The sequence below is a fragment of the Camellia sinensis genome, chromosome 5 (assembly GCF_055761805.1).
Source record: "Camellia sinensis isolate YWXY chromosome 5, ASM5576180v1, whole genome shotgun sequence".
Lineage (NCBI taxonomy): Eukaryota > Viridiplantae > Streptophyta > Magnoliopsida > Ericales > Theaceae > Camellia > Camellia sinensis.
The window spans coordinates 30424376-30440973 of NC_138965.1; positions in this window are offsets into that span (position 1 = coordinate 30424376).

Genomic DNA, 16598 nt, shown 5'->3' on the forward strand with positions numbered 1-16598 from the left:
TGGAGTTCAGCTCTTCGACATGCAAGTGAGTTAATGGGGAGAACTTTTGGCATTGTTCGCATTTCTTTACATAGTTCTCGGCATCTGTACGTATGGTCGGCCAATACTATCCTTGCGTTACGGCTCAGTGGGCCAATGAGCGCCCTCTTGAATGGGCGCCGCAACTGCCCTCATGTATTTTCGTCAGGAAATCCTCGACTCTATCTGGGTGAACACATTCCAAATATGGGAAGGAGAGAGACTTCTAGTAAAGCTTGCCCTGGAGATCTTAGTAATATCGCAGGGCTTTATTCCGTAGCTTATGGGATTCTTTCTTGTCTGTTGGCAGCTGTTCTAAGGAAAGGAATGCGGCAATGGGATCCATCCAACTAGGCCATGAGGCAATGGTGTTGACCTAAACAGGCTCGGAAGAATTTATACTCGGCTTTGGGATGAATCCAACTTCGATGGTTCGTTTGATTTCCAAGTTAATGGCTGAAGCCAAGCAAGCAAGGGTGTCCACATATGTGTTTTGATCTCGAGTTATCTGATTTAACTCGTGGTGATCGAACTTTATGAGCAAGGAATTCGCCATTTTCATATAGGCTGCCATTCGGTTGTTTCTGGCCACATATTCTCCTTTCAGCTGGTTGATAACTAATTTTGAGTCACAGAAAACCTATAACCGTTTGGTGCCTAGACGAAGCGCATTGAGGAGGCCGGTTAACAACGTTTCGTATTCGGTCTCGTTATTCGACACATCGAAACCCAGTTTTACAGTCTGTTTGATTATTGCCCCTTCAGGGGTCATGATTACTACGTCTGCCCCGCTGCCGCGATGGTTGGATGATCTATCACAATACATCTGCCAAATGTCTCCAACGTACATTCTCCAGTCCGGTTCGAGTTAAGGGTTGGATTGGTCAAGCTTAAAGGGGGCGTGGCACCTTGTAAACTCGGCTACAAAGTTGGCCAATACCTGGCCTTTGATGGCCATTTTGGGCATAAATTGGAGGTCATATTGGCCGAGTTCTAATGCCCATTTAAAGACTTGCCAGGACGCTTCTGCGCTACAGATCGCTATTCGAAGAGGATAATCTGTTAATATCCGTATAGTATGAGCTTGGAAGTAATGCATCAGCTTTTTGGCAGTGACCACAAGAGCCAAGATAAGCTTTTCTTATGGCAGGTATCATGTTTTGACGTCAACCATCGCTTTGCTTACATAGTAAATTGGTCGCTGCTCCCCGAGTTCCTCCTTCAATAACACAACACTAACCACCCTATCAAATATCGCAAGATACAAGATATGCGATTCGCCTAGCGTTAGGGTTGCCAAGAGTGGCACTGAATGGAGATATATTTTCAGACTGTCTAGTGCAGCCCGGCACTCAGAGGTCCACTGAAATGCTTTGCCCTGCCGAAGTGTGTGAAAAAACGGTCGGCAGCGATCTGAGGAACAGCTGATGAACCTATTGAGAACGGCGGTCATTCCCATAAACTTCTGGACTTCTTTGGCCGACTGAGGTGAGCCGAGTTCCGTAATGACAGTAATTTTTCTTAGGTTGGCCTCTATTTCGCGAAAGGTTCACTATATAGCCGAGAAACTTGCCGGATTCGATACCGAATGCACATTTTGACGCATTGAGTTTCGTTTTGTATTTTCAGAGAATACCGAAAGTCGTGGCTAGGTCGGCTAGATAAACATAATTTTCCTTGGATTTCACCACCATATCGTCTATGTATACTTCCATCGTGCGGCCGAGTTGTTCTTTAAACATAGTGGTGATCAGCCTCTAGTACGTTTGCCCCTACATTCTTCAATCCGAATGGCATGACCTTGTAGCAATAGGTTTCCCGCGGGGTAAGGAATGTGGTCTTTTCCTAGTCCTCCGGATGCATTGCAATTTGGTGATAACCCCTATAAGCGTCCAAGAAGCTCATGCGTTGGTGGTGCGTAGTTGCATCCACCAGTTGGTCGATTCGGGAAAGGGGAAAACAATCCTTTGGGCAGGCTCTATTCAAGTCCATGAAGTCTACACAAACTCGCCTAGAGCCATTTTTCTTCTTTACGACCACGGTATTAGACAGCCACGTGGGGTAAGTAACCTCTCGAATTGCCCCAGCTTCCAACAGCCTGTCAACCTCCTCGACAACAACTGAAGTATGCTCTGCGGCTGATCGTCGACTCTTTTGAATGGTTAGTTTAACTTTTGGGTCGACGTCCAAGTGGTGTTGGGCCATGCTCGAATCCACTCCCGACATTTAGTACGGTGTCCAGGCGAATACGTTGATGTTGCCGAGTAAGAAGGAGAACAGCTCTTGTTGTTTAGCTGCATCTGGAGAGGTGCCGATCATGAAGAACTTTTCAGGTTCCCTGCTGATGCTTATCCGATTGAGGTCCTTGGTTGTCTTATCACTGGGGGTTTTTCCTATAATTCTTTCTCGATCCGGAATTTCAATTGAATTCACTTCTACTTCCTTCAGTTTTTTTGCCGAAGTGGTAAGATAGCAAGCCTTTGCTGATCTTTGAGAACCTTGAATCTGCTCAATGCCATGCTACGTTGGAAAATGGAGTAACTGATGGTACGTACTTGACACAGCCCGGATTGCATGCAATCAAGATCTGCCCATGATGAGATTGTATGATGACGGAAGTTTGACGACCAGAAACTCCACGTCGACTGATTTGATACATGCCCGTACTGGCAGTGTGATCTTGCCTAAAGGGTATTTGGGGTTGGGATTGAATCCGAACAGAGAGTACTCGACCGTTAACAAGTCTGAATCGGTGAAATCGAGTTTGAGAAATGTCTTATAGAACATGATCTCCGAGGTGCTCCCCTGATCAATATGACGAATCTGCTTACGCGCAACTTAATTACAAGGACATCATCGTGAGGGAGCGTTACCCCTTCAAGATCAGCGTCGTCAAACCTAATTTGGCTGGTTTCATGAGGTCGTTTGGCTGGTGTGAACGAGTTTGATGGGCTGGGTTGTAACTGGATTGTATGCACCTGATTTGGCGGCAGCAGACTATATATCATGTGAATCACGCCAAGCGGAGGTAAATCTAGCCGTAGAGCTACCGTATTTGGTTGATTGCCCTTGCGGACGTGCTGTGCCAGTCGACCGTCTTGCACCAGCTCCTTCAGATGGTCTTTCAGTGCATAACAGCTGTCAGTCTCGTGGCCATGGTCCTTGTGATATTCACACCGCCTATCCATGCGCCTAGTGTCAAGGGGTCCAATCATTTTGGATGGCCACTAAAAGAATGGTAGATGTTGGATTTTGGGTAGGATCTTGCTGATCGGCTCTGCCAACTCCGTGTACTTTTTGTCCGAACATCTGGGGCGCCTGCTATCCACTTGATATTGCTCGTTCGAACGGCATGAACATTGTTCACTTGATCGGCGTGAATCCCACTGATTGTCTCGTTTTGCCCAGCCCCGAGGTTCAGGGCTCCTTGGTGGAACGACACTTATCGGCTGAACCAAACCAGGTGGCGCCAATTTTGTAACTTCCTGTTCGGCCTTGACGCGAAGGGCATCATCCTCCTCCTTGCAATACTCATCAACTTTCTTCATTAGCACCCAAACTGCTTTGGAAGGCCGTCTGGTCAACGAGCTTCTAATAGGGCTATCTGGGTGTAATCCCATTTTAAAGGCAGTGACGGCCATGGAATTATTATAGCCATCGTCCACCAAGTTGTAACATTCCCAGTAGTGCGCCGAATACTTCCGGAGGGTCTCTCCTAGTTTAATTTGCATTGCCCAGAGAGAGTCGGCTTACTTGGCTAGACCTCGTTGGTGATGAATCTTACCCTGAACGATTTTTGAAACTGATGAAAACTTTTCACTGAGGTCGGCTCCAGTTTATAAGAGCACCTGATGGCTAGTGGTCCCAAGCTGCTCGGAAACATGCAGCACATGAGTGCTTCATCATCAGCATGCAACGTCATCGCTTGTTTGTAATGACCAATGTGATCCGTAGGGTCTGATTTACCGTCATACAAAGTGAAAGTTGGTGCTTTAAACATTTTAGGCAAGGCAGCCCTAGTAAGGCGTCATACGAAAGGATCGTGTTTATCCTCAACCTCCCAACCATCATCTCCTTTTTCTCACCAGTGTCATACAGACGGGCTTCCCTCAAATGAGCTGGACACGTCGACTCGCCCTCTTTTCTTGGGTTTCTGAGATTACGAGTCGGAAGAGGCACTTCTACTATTACGTTTCCGGTGCCGACGCCGTCAATCATCTTTCTTTTTCTCTGGTGACCGTCCCCGGTCGTGGCGCGGTACAGTTTGTTGGGATTTGGCTTGCTCAACAGCCAACTCCTTTCATAGGCGTTCATTATCAGCCGCCATAACTTCCAGACATTGTTCGCTTCGTTTTGCTTGATCTCTAATTGTCTGCATAGTTTCTTGCATCAAGGTTGAGGGCAAAGTTTGGGCCACTAGGTTGAAGTTCAAGGCCCTTCGGGTGGTGATATTCTCCGGACCAAGCATAGTTCTTCATATAACATCATCTCTCGATGTATCATCGTCAACAACGAACGGAGGATCGTTTGTTGCATCTGCCATGATCGTGTTTGAATATTCCGACAAATGGCACCAATTGTGGTGAAGTGGTTTGGCAATACCCTTTATGATCCAAGCAGATGCTCTTGATCCTCGATTTGATACCTAAAATAGGAATGAACGCTCCGGTCGGGGGTGCCGGGATTAGCACTCCGACGAGCAAGTTAGTATTCTCTCAAATCTTTCTTCTATCATAAGTTAGCATTCTTTTTTTTACATACCTCCTGTTTTGGCTGATGTTCCTCCTTTTCATATTATGCCTGGGCCCAGGGTCGGGCCCACTCTTGACCTTACATATATTTATTTAGTCGGCCTTCGAGCTGAGTGTATTGGCTCCCATTCAGCTCTTTATATGGCCGATTCGTATACGCGGTTTCATGGGCTTCCGGGTAGAGCCGACTTGTCTTCGGCCCAATATCAAAACCGACCTACTCGGCCTTTTTACCTTATTGATTAAATTCGACCTCCACACTTACATACATACATACATATATATATATATATATATATATATGTACTTTTTTCTAAAATGCAATCATTTATCATTCAAAGAAAAACTATTAAAACCCTTAGCCTTCCATTTGTTTGACAATAGTTTTAAGATTTTATCACTTTAGATATTTGAAAATTATTTCCAAAATATTCCCAATTCAATAAAATGAAGCAACTAAAATAAATCAACGGTTATACAACAATGTGGGATAATGCAACCATTTGAATTATGAGTAACTCTTAAGAAATCAACCGTTAAATAACTCCACTAGAATCACTATGACACACTCCAATTCACAATACTCTCAAGACATCTACCATATTTTATGGCCATAAGTGCAAGGGCAAATAGTATACCCATCACAATACAAATCCAAGGTAACATTAGGGGTGAACATCTGCCCATTGGCCCGCCCGACCTAGCCTTATTTTTCTAAGGCTTGGAAAGGTTGTTTTAGCTCATTGGGAAGGGTTGGGCAAACATTTTTAGCCGAAAATATTAATGGGTTGGGTTTGGAATTTATACTTTCAACTCAGCCCGCCCCGCCCCGCTATTAAATTAATTAATTATTTTTTATAATATATTAAAATATTTTTTTTTTGTTAGGATCTAAATTTTATCTTTGTTGATTTTATTCAAACTCAAAATCTTTCAATTTATAATGATGTCAATATATTTATTTAAGAAATATAATGCGTGATTGAATTTAATTATGGAATGTTTTAATTTTTTTGAACATATAACCCAATGGGTGGACTTGGGATTTATAATTATTTTTTGGATCAAGCTTGGGCAGATATAGAGGCTCGATGTTAGAACCGAGCCGAACTAGACTTGGGCAGATACAAAATCCCTTATTATATAGTGTTGGCCCGGCTCGACATTTGTCCACCCTTAGGTAACATAAACACGTATTTCCATGTTTTACCGGCCACTAGGTACGGAAGACAAATGGTGCACCCTTCAATCATCACACACACACACACACACATATATAAACTAAACGGTAACATCACATAAGATAATCCAACTTCATTAAGCCACATCCATCCACTTTATCAGGCATTAGTTAGAGGAAATTTGGAACCCATCATTCGAAGTACAACCACTTTACCAGGCGTTAATTGGAGAGAACGTAGGATCTGTCATTCGAAGTGCATTCCACTTTACCAAGCGTTAGTTGGAGGGAATTTGGGACCCATCATTCGAAGTGCATCCCACTTGACCAAGCACTAGTTGTAAGGAAATTGGTACCTCACATTCAAAGCGCAAACCACTTTACCAAGTGCTAATGGAAGGAACTTGAGACCTCTATATAACACTTTCATCACATATCTCAACAAATCACACCACTTCTTTTCACGTACTCAACAACAAAATTAAATAACACATAAAGTTTCAATTTGCCTAATTTCATAGTCATTCTATAACAAGCAATGCAATCCTCTACTGATTGTCAAATAGATATTTCTAAACAGTACGTGAAAAGGTAATTCAACCAATAATGTATTATCTATTACAATTTCCAATACAAGTGAAAAAAATTCATTGTTTCATCAACAACGCATTAATTATAGCACTTCCAAAACCAATCATAATTTCCAACACTTCTAGTCTAATCGTGTATTACAATCCCACTTCTCATTTTCTAAAGTTACTTAAACATGAACAACCAACACTTATTTCCATAATTGAATTTCATTACCTTTAATCCTCGACAATTATAGCCTTGGCCAATTTAATCCATTTTATTAATCATATTCCCAATTTAAAGTTATCAAATTCTCATGTTACTCAAATATCCACTACCAGCCCTTTACTTCCATAAGCCCATTTCCTTATTTTTAATCATTAGCAACTAGCCTCAACTAAATTATCACATTTCATTTATCACAACTCCAAATTTACTACCCAACATGTGACTCAACATTTCACCACCCTCAACTCTTTTCCATCTTATGTAATCATCAATTTAAAATTAGAACCTTTTATTCCAAACAATGTAAATTTGTTCTATTAGCATCAATCTATTATATTAAACAACAAATCACAATATTCAACAAATTAACCCAGACCCTATACTTATCATTATGATTTTCGAAAATGCTCATCAAATTTTTGTTTTTATGCAATATAAAATACCACTTATCCATGTACAACAACTACATTAAGAAAAATTAGAAAAATCCTTATCTCGAAATCAAGAAGAGAAGAGAAGCCAAAAATCCCAAAATTCGATGACACCTAAATTTGATTTCCACTAGTCAAAAGATAGCTCTCGGAATGCTCGTCATTTTGGTATAAGGAATTAGTACCAAAATCTTTGTTGATCTTGGTGGATTGAAAGAAATGCAAAGTTTTGGTTGTGTTCAGAGAAAAAGAAGAGAGAAAATGAGTGTATAGAGAGAGAGAGAGAGAAAGAGAGAAAAGTGAGGAAAATGAAGAAGGTGATCAAATTTGAGGGAACTGTGCACGAAATTTGCGGCTGAAACACGCTTTCCCTTATATGCGGAGCCTCTGGCCGCACGTGTAGCTACCCCTCCCACATGTGTGGGGGTCTTTGGCCGCACATTCGGCTTTCTACAGTTTGAAATTTGTCGAATGCCTCACATCACCGCATGTGTGGCCTAACTCCTCACATGTGCGGGCCCTGCTCCCAGAACACTCTTCCCTACCTGCACCAATCCGCACATGCAGGCCCACCTGGCTAAATGTGTGAGAAAACCTCATGAAGTCCAATTTTTTCCAAGGTGATCCCACATTTCTCCAAACCATCCTTACGCCCGAAACCCAAAAATTCTCACTCACTAAACAATTAGATATTACAAGCATTAATCCAACAACGATTGATGAACGTCAAATTGCGTACAAGGATTCCAAAAGTATAACGACGAGTCTAAAAGGCACACTCAAGTCGAGTCTAAGACCTGGGACATCACAATTATTGTCAAAAACAAGAGAATGTACTATGATAGGGACTTGAGCTCATAAATTTTGTTTTATAGCTTTGATCCAACGATTTTTTTTTTTAGAAAGACATTTGTTGAAAAATTGCCAGAAAAATAGTTGGCACTAGAAAAGTCGCTGAAAAATTGGCCAAAAAGTCACCAACTGATGGTGGTGAGGTGGACAAATAGGTGGTATTTAGATAGATAGATGATACGTGTACAAATATGTGACATTTGGATAGATAGATAACATGTGTTGTCATGACCCGAACCCGCCCCTGTGGGTTAAGGACATAACCGGCCAGTAATCATGAGATCACCTATAGCCTCAAACCAAGTCAGACATTTTACCAACAGAGTTAAGGGGCCAAAACGGAAGCAACTTAAAACTTTGTCCATCGAGCTGTGCTTACATGGCACATCATAATATTTCACATACATCTGTTAATAACTCACATTAAAGGAAAATAACTCGAAGTTCTATACAGACAGGATCATTCAAGTCTAAGTTAGTCAAACCCAAAGTTTATATACAAAGGTGATCCAACGTTTTCGTCAATATAGCAAAATTATAGCAAAAGAACAAAAGAGGCAAAGACAAATCTCATGCGTGAGACATTTGGGTGTGAGACATTTGGGCTGACTCTTCAAAATCTTGACTGTTTCTCACATATTTCACCGAGGCTGAGTTTGGACATCTCTTGGCTCACCTACATATACATGAATGAGTGTGAGCGAAAACCCAGTGAATAATATCAAATAAAGAAAGTACACGAATGAGATTCACATATATCAAACGGCCTTGGGCCTATTTAGAATTCTATTTAGTGCATTGTTTAGTACATTAGGCGATTCAAGCCTGAACATATCAAACGGCCCCTGGCCCACTTCGTTCCTTAACAAATGGCCTCAAGCCCAAATCATTGATGTCCGACGGCCTTTGGCCCAATCATTTATGTCAAATGGTGTCTGACGGCCTTTGGCCCAATCGTTCATGTCAAACGGTGTCCAACGGCCTTTGGCCCAATCATTCATGTCAAACGGCCTTCGGCCCAATCATTTATATCAAATGGCCTTCGGCCCAATCATTCATGTCAAACGGCCTTCGGCCCAATCATTCATATCAAACGACCTTCGGCCCAATCATATGACATAACAAATATTTGTCCACAATTCAATTTAACAAACTTATAAGACATATATGGAAATAAGCAATTGGACAAATAACATACTTCACATATCTTTACAAAGACATTACTCACAATGATCTGCCGAATGGTTTGCCCTTGTGCTTGACCCTACACATTTCATGAACATAATGGGTCACAAACGATTCAATCATTTCTTAATTCATATATCCCTCTTAGGCTTCAATCTTATCTTTTTAATACATTTACAAAGTTCAATGCATGCCTAAGAGTGCTTAGAAATAAAAGAGAACGGAAAATAAAGCACAAAACATTTTTACAAAATTCCTGAAACAGGGCTCCCCGCTCGAGCACAGGTTTCCCCGCTCGAGCGGACCCCTTTTGTCTACAAAAGTGCTGGTTACCTCATTAATACGCTCGAGCATTACTTTGGATGCTCGAGCTGAATGTCAAACTACATGTTTTCACGCTCGAGCGTGAATCTTCCCGCTCAAGAGAACACCAATGTTTGCAAAAGTTCTGGGAACCAGCATTCTACGCTCGAGCGGCCTTTTCCCCACTCGAGCGGACATGCCAAATTCTGGAATTTTCAGAACTGGTTTTGAAGTTCAAATTCAACATTTAAAGGCCCAAAACTCATGTTCTTGGTTCAAAAACGTGGAAATGCATTATATGTCATGAGGATGTAAGCAATATAAGACCAATTGTTCAAAATCATGATCTAATTCTCAAATTAATCAACACTTCTCTTGCATGACCAAAATTCATGCATTCAAACTTCACACAAGCCTCATATCTCCATCAATCAAGCATGCATGTAAATTTTTGACTCCAATTCCATTTCAACTGGCACTAATAATGCTTATAATCATGAAACCCATGAGAATTATGCATACATGTGAGATTTGGTGCTCAATTCATCATGTTCAATATGCTCCATGCTTGAATCTGTAAAATCATGGCAATTCTATGCATGCATGTGCATATAGGCTCCCAATTCATCATAATCAACACAACTCATGCTCTTGATTGCCATCTAACTTTGAGTTCACAAAATTACAAACTTATACACATGAATTTATATTCAAATGCTTACCTAGGAGCTCTAATCACCCAAATCATGGTTAATTCTTGAATTGATCTTCAAGATCTTCAAGCTTCTTGATTAATTCTTCAACTTCAGCTCCATATCTCTCCCTAACCGGCGCACACTCTCTTTCTAGAGTGTAATCTCAGCAAAATGAACTCAAATGAGAGGAATTAAGTGCATAAAGAGGCCTATTTATAGTCTCTCTTAATCAAATTGATTAAGGCTTAGTAATTGTGCTTAACTAATCATTCTGAATCTAATTATTCTGATCCAAATCAGTTTCTAATTAAATTTCACCATAGGCTCAAAAAAATTATGCCAATTACAATGGCATAGTCAAATTCGATTTCTGTGGCCGATAAAGCCTTTATTTTGTATTCTAAAGCAGATAACCAAACAGATTTTCCTACGGTGAACAGCTAGAAATTCAAAATCACATATATTCATATAGATGGCACTCAAAATCATATCAAACACATAATCACAATTATAATTAAGATTAATTAGCATAATACGGACCAGGGACATCACACGTGTACAAATATGTGACATTTGGAAATATAGATGACATTTAAATAGATAAATAGATAGGTAAGCTTGGTATCATTTTGGACACATCAACATCTTTTTAGTCCAAAAAGATTTAAACTTGAGCTTAATGGCCTATATATATGTTAATGGCCTAAATAATTGAGTTGATTGGTCTACATACATAATAATACTTTTGTGGTATTAACATATTGAATGACATATTACAAACTACGTGAAGTATGGTAACTATGGTTGCTCCACTTAAAAATAAATAAATAAATTTTGATATGACATTGGCTCATCTTGAGTTATTTTGGTGCTAGGTAAAGGTTTAAAATTGAGAGAATTACAAGATAGTGAGAAATGGGGAAAATATTTATCAAAAAGTGAGGTTGCAATTTTTGCTATGATTTTGTTGCATAGAAAAAGTTGTATCCCTATGTATTTGTAATTATTTTTGATCTTTTACAATGAATTTTTCATTTCATCTTTAAAATTGAACTATTATATATAAGAGAAAATTGATGATAAATCCAATCTAAAGAGAGTATAAAGAATTAAGTTCAGTGGATATTTTTTTGTTGGTGAGAGGTCTATACTTTGTCAAATAATTTGGTGAAAAGTCGATATTTTGTTTCTAATTTTACCCCATCACTTTTTTTTTATCTGTTTGACTTTAGTTGACTATTTGTTCAAATTTATATCTATCTATTTAAATTTTTTTCTATCTGTTCAATTTTTTTTATCTGTTTAAATTTTTTGTCTATCTATTGAAATTCTTGTCTTATTTTTTTTTTCTATTTGTTGAAATTTCTATGTGTATAAAATTCTATCTATTGAAATTCTTATCCTATCTTTTCATATCTGTTAAAATTTTTGTTTTAATTTTTTTTATCTATTGAAATTCAAACTTATCTTCCTTGATCTGTTGAATTACCAAAGTATGCCTTCAATTCAACCTAAGTTTTCTAGTCTTTACACCTTACTAGCCATTGAAAACACAAAAAATCACAGCAAAACCCAACAACAAAGACTTTCATTAACAAAATTCAACCTGCAATACTAGCATTACTTGCCAAATTCACAAAAAAATAATAATAATAATAAAAAATAAAATAAAAAAATTAATTTTTCAAATTTAAGCGATTTTTTAAATTATTTCCAAAGTTCACATTATTACTTGAAGTAGTGTTTTTCGAAACATAGCATCACCTCGAAAGTCATGTCTTCAAAACACAATTTCATAAGATTTTACAATAAACTAATTGCAATTGTGTTTTCATATTTTCATAACACCACAACTTTACAAAACATGGATTTGAGTTTGGGAGATAAATTCAAAAACTACTTGAATTTGGGAAATAATTTCTAAAATATATGGGATTTGTAATAAATAAATAAATAAAATCTGACATGACATACATTCAATCAAAACCAAAATCATAGTATTAGAAGCAGAACAACAAAAATAGAGAGAAATGTTGTATCAAAACCAGAAATCATAGTTCACAACATTGTCTGGCCCTTCATCACCACCATGGAGTCGGTGGCTCTCTCCATGATCTCTTCACTTCTTATACAACATTCTAGAATCTAATGGCTCTAGCTGCCGATGAGCCCTAGTTTGACGAAGGATTCCGGCAGGTCTATGGTGGTAGATGATGAAGGTTTGGTGGCGAAGCACGTGAATCAGATACATGGGAAAAGAAGAGGAGATGATTCGAGAAGGGCATGGCGAGCTAGAGTTAGGAGGTGTCGGATCGCCATGGCAGTAACAACGGAAGGCAGAAGGCGGAGGCGGATGCGTTGACGGCGGCAGTGGAAACAACACATTTAGGGCCTGTTTGTTTTGAGAGGTAGGTGTTTGGACTAATAGTTAGGAGCGGATAACAATTATTATGTTTGTTTTCAAAATGGACCTTAGGATTCAGTCCCTCAGGACTATGAGAGGCCTTGGATATTGAGAGGACTAATAGTGGCCTAGGGGAGGGGAAATTCTATTTCCACATACCTAATTAACTCAGGGCACATCCTTTCTCAATACACACACCTATTAATTTGATTATTAATTAATTTTTTCAACCCACACACTTAAAATTATAATTATACCCTTTACTTATAACCATTGTACACACACCACTTAACCCTCCTTTCCACACACTCAAAGTTACATTTTGGAGGGAAATAGAGTTATTTTCGTTGCGGGGAAGGTTAAAGAGAGACAGAGGGACTCGGACTCAGCGGAGCGAGCGAATTAGGAAGGTATGGATGAGTTGGTGAGTTAGAAGGAATTGAGTTGGGAAGAGACAGAGAGAAGGTTAGTGAGGAGGTTATTAGGGTTTTCGAAGGAGATGAAAATGAGGGGAGGAGAGGCAACGGTGGGTGATGGGAAGTGGAGGCGAGTGGGGATGGAGAGACTTTGAGGGAAACGGTGAAGAAGTCAAGAGAGGACATCGGTCGCGAGGTTTGAGGAAGAGTGGGGGTTGGGCTGTATGGAGGGTGTCGGCCGCAAAGCTGCGATGGTGCCCTAATTAGGGTTCGATAGTTGGTAAAGTTGGTCGTGGGCAAAGGATGCCATCTTCAAAATAGTTGATGAACCAATTTGAGAGTGAGAGACTCTGTGTTTAATTTTATAGGACAAGTGAACCAATTTGGTACTATTTTTTCAAAAAAAAAAAATTGGTATTGTAATAAGCATGTTTTTCTAATCCACATTTGATCTTACGTGGGAGAAACATGGAAAACAATATGAGAGATGTTTTGAGAGTGCTTTGCAAGCAATAGAGGAGTGTATAGTGTGTAACAAGCAAAGTGACAATAATGAAAAAACTAGGGTTTAATTTTTTTTAACTCAAAAAGTGTACATTGAGATTATTTTTGTTCTTAAAAGACACGTACATAGATTTTTTTCATATAACATTATGGGTCTTGCTGGATGTCTATTATGGTCATTTTTATTTAGAATATAATTGTCATTAAATTAATATTTCATTAAGTGTGTGTTCTGAGCTAATTAGATGTGTGTAAATAGAATTTCCCCTAGGGAAGGTGGTATTCAAAAATGAATTCCTTGGAACTATGGGTTAATTGACTATTTTACCCTTGTGTTTATTGCTAAATTTGTTATAATACTTGGAATGAGGCTCATAATATGGCTCATGTAATATTAAACACAAATAATTGAGTAAAATTTTATTGACAGTTGGATTTTTTAATATTTGAAAAGAGAGAGAGAGAGAGAGAGAGAGAGAGAGAGAGAGAGAGAATAACATTGAGTTAAAAATTATTGATAGTTGGGTTCATTAATATTAAAAAAAAAATTAACATTGGGTAAAAAAAAAATTGATAGTTGGATTCTTTAATATTTATAATTAAAAAAAAAGAAAAAAAAAAGAATAATAATAATGTTGAGTAAAAATTTATTTGTTCTTTAGTTGGTATAAGCCTACATTTGATAATAATGCAAAGGGTATTTACAGAATTTTACATGATTAATCTCACTCCTATCTCTCAAAATAAACATGAATTTAGTCCACTGGTTATCAAATAAATATAATTTTTCTTAATTCCCTCATTAATAATTCCCTCAATAACAAAACGGGCCCCTAGGATTTAAATTTGAGAGAGAGAGAGAGAGAGAGGTGGTTTCATTTCAGAGGTTGGGTTTGATTGGTATATTTATAGATGGGTATTTTGGTCATTTTACTTTAGCTTGTCTTTATGGACAAACTATTTATGCGCCTGGATGTTTGGCCAAAGAAAACATAATTTTAGACTTTTGACTCGAGAGCCCAATATATAATTATAAAAAAAAAATGTTTGGATAAAATAATAAATACTTAATTTTTTATATTAATATCCGTACAAATTCTAATTGTATATATGATCACTAAAATTATATACTAAATTATGTGCATAGATCAAGCCATGAAAAATTACTACAAGAACTAGAGAAGATAAAATATTATTACTTTATAGTTTAACAAAATTGAGATTACAAAAAAAAATTAAAAAAAATATAAAATTGTAATATTTAAAATGTTAGTTAAATATAGTTCTCATATTCTTAGATGTGAAATTACTAATTAAGTATTTATAATCTAGCTTAGTTAGAACCAAATTCTTATTTTTTTTAGCCAACTAATAGTATAAGAGTTAAAATTAATTGGTGGTAAGGGTGCTCAAAATTAGCCGGTTAGGATTGTTCATTTTTCGACATGAATTCGAATATGATACGACCTAATAACATGAATAATGAGTATTTTTATTTTATATTTACTAAAAGTTGCCATGACATTTTTTAATCTTTTTTGTAATTTCATTTAGCTGAATAAAAATATGTAAATAAGAATTTAAGGCAAATATTTTTTTATTTATTCAAGATATGTATTTTTTGACACCTATTTGAAAGTGAATCTAGTTAAAAATATAATAATTGGGCATAAAGTTTTTAAATTGGGAAAATACAATTGAGTTAAATTTAACTTGCCATTTAAAGAGTGAATATTTTCAATTTAGTAGAGACTAATTTCATGAAACTTTACTGGTGGATAGCTTTTCAATCTTCGCATACACTTAATATTTTTAATAAAGAGTGAAAGTTTTTGACATGAGACATAAACACGACACGAATTGGATGCGAATGAAAAATAACATAATAAGATAACATAAAAAATAAAATGGATTTAGTTAGTGTCGAACTAATTCTGACATGAACCAAAATAACAAGATTAATTTCATGAACCAATAAGCCAATTGTTCAACCCTTTGGGGCTAAACCAACTACTCAATGGGCTACAAATATGTAGAAAAAAATGTCTGCTTGAAAATCAGGGCTAGCCCATTTTGATAGTCCAGAAAGAGAAATGGAAGAAACATTTTTGACACACCAAGGCATGACTAAAATAATGGCGACATATAAAAAGGTCACACCTCTTCCATTCATAATACTGTTCTGTTTTGTTTTGTCTGATTTTTAGAAAATGTTTTTTGATTTTTTTTTTTTTTTGAAAAAAAAAATCACATTTCACACTGTCTCACTCATAAACCACAAAAATCCTTCATGCTCAAAAATCTTATTACAAAGTTACAAACTGTATTTATAGATCTTTGTCGGACCAATATTTTTCATTATTGAACAACTTACCTCTATCGTACGACAATATATCTTATGTTTTGTTTCAAAGCAATCCACATTAGTAATATAAAGTGATTCCTCAACACTTATGGGTAGTGGCCTGGCTTGGTATGGCTTATTTTCACCTTATTTTCACCTTATTTCAGCTTTTAGCTTAATTTAAGCTATTTTGATGTGTTTAGTTCAGCTTAACAATACAACTTATACCTTTTTATAAGTCAAAAATCAACTTATTCTTTGAGTGGGGGAGAAGAAACTTAATTTATAAGTCAAAAATCAGCTTATGTTCACAGTTATAAGGTATAAGTTGTTAGGCTATAAGTTATAATCACTTTTTCACAGCTCTATCAAACGGGGCCAGTGTGCCCACCAGTGTCAAGGACATGGTCATTTATCGTAAAAGGAAAACTTGTCCATATGGAAAAGTCTTGGGCCTGACCCCATTAGGCTGGTATAATGTGCCCAGCCCAATCAAACTAATTAGGGCAACACATCTACTACATAGATAGGGACCATTCCTTGAAGGATGAGGTTTGCATTATCTCTACTTGGATAGTACTAACAATATTTTACTTTATAGATCAAAATGGGTATTGTTCATCACTATGTACACCTCTTCATCAATATTTTCTTTTTGGTATTCTAGACCTCTTAATCAATCTACATGAACCTATTTTAATGTCACACATAAAT